The sequence below is a fragment of the Myotis lucifugus genome, unplaced genomic scaffold, assembly GCF_000147115.1.
Source record: "Myotis lucifugus unplaced genomic scaffold, Myoluc2.0 scaffold_223, whole genome shotgun sequence".
Taxonomy (NCBI): domain Eukaryota; kingdom Metazoa; phylum Chordata; class Mammalia; order Chiroptera; family Vespertilionidae; genus Myotis; species Myotis lucifugus.
The window spans coordinates 1,165,905-1,167,261 of record NW_005871271.1 but is presented as its reverse complement, the minus strand read 5'-3'; the positions used below and the strand labels follow the sequence as shown (position 1 = coordinate 1,167,261).

Below are 1,357 nucleotides of genomic sequence, written 5' to 3'. Positions count from 1 at the left end.
CAAGATTAATTTAGCTCTTTGTGCCCCTTTAGATTTGTATAGATGTTGTAGAATTAGTTTGTCAATTTGTAGCAAAAAAAAAAAAAACCCTCTAATTTTAATTGGCATTACGTTAAATCTGTAGAAAATACAGGGCATTTTGACATAGTTTATTTGAATTTTTATCAACTATAAAAAATATAGAGTTTATTGGCATAATGACAATATGTCCATAAACGTCTCTTACATTAACATGGTATATTCTTCCATTTATTTTATTTATTTTCATTCCATTTTTTTTTTACTGGTTTAGGTATTTGTTATGTATTTACTATACTATACTCTTTTTTAAGCTTTAAATTTATCTTTATTGTTGAAAGTATTACAGATGTTTCCTTTTTTCCTCTTTCAATGTTTGTGTGTGTGTGTGTGTGTGTGTGTGTGTGTGTGTGTGTGTCTGTGTAGAAATATTGTACAACTTTCATAGATATTTGTTATTCTGGTACTATTTAAATGTTTTCATTTTACTTTTTTGTTATTGCTGGCATATAGATATAAAACTGATTTTGATGTTAACTTTGTATACAGTGTCCTTGCTAAATTTATTTTAAAATCTCACATTTTTATATTATTTTATGTTTTCTACATGTATTGTCATGTCATCTCCACATAATATTAGTGTTATTTATGTACTTGGTAGTCATATAGGGTTTTTTTGTTTTATGGTTTTGTGGCATTTTTTAGCTGAAATGATAATGGGTAGTCTTTTCTTATTCCTGTTCTCAGAAAGTTTTTAATATTTAATATGAATACATTATTTGATTTTTTTTCAGAGACCCTTTGTCAGGTTAAGACTGACTACTAAGCACTCAAGAAAAGAAAATGGAACCCTCCAGTTCCCTTTTCCATCTGATTTGAACACCACTCTTGGAGTTCGTAAAAGGAGAAAAAATAATACTGAAGCTGGCCTCGCAGTGCTTATCGTCTGCTCTATAGGATGTGGGCTAGTTTAAAACAAGCTAAAAAAAGATGGAAGCCAGAAAACAACAAAATGACATCTTTAAAGGGCTTAAAGAGAACATTTGCAAACCTAGAATTTTATACACGGAAAAAATATTCTTCAAAAAAGAAGGTAAATAAAAATATTTTCAAATGAACCCAAACTGAGTAAACCCATCTCAAATAGATCTGCAGTGAGGGAAATAGTAAGAGATTCTTTAGGTATATGAAAAATATTTTCAGGTAGAAGCATAGAAATTAGGAAGGCAAGGTGGGAGGGAGGCTGGAAGGGAAGGAGGAAGAGAAGGAAAGAAAGAGGGGAGAAAGAAGGGAAGAAAAGAAATAAAGGAAGCAGAAGAGATAATATATTTAATGAATA

General features: G+C 30.0%; 1 pseudogene; it reads left to right on the top strand.

Annotated features, from left to right (window-relative positions):
- The first annotated feature begins 866 nt into the window (after window positions 1-866).
- On the top strand, window positions 867-999 carry LOC111827825 (annotated as a pseudogene).
- Window positions 1,000-1,357: the final 358 nt, after the last annotated feature.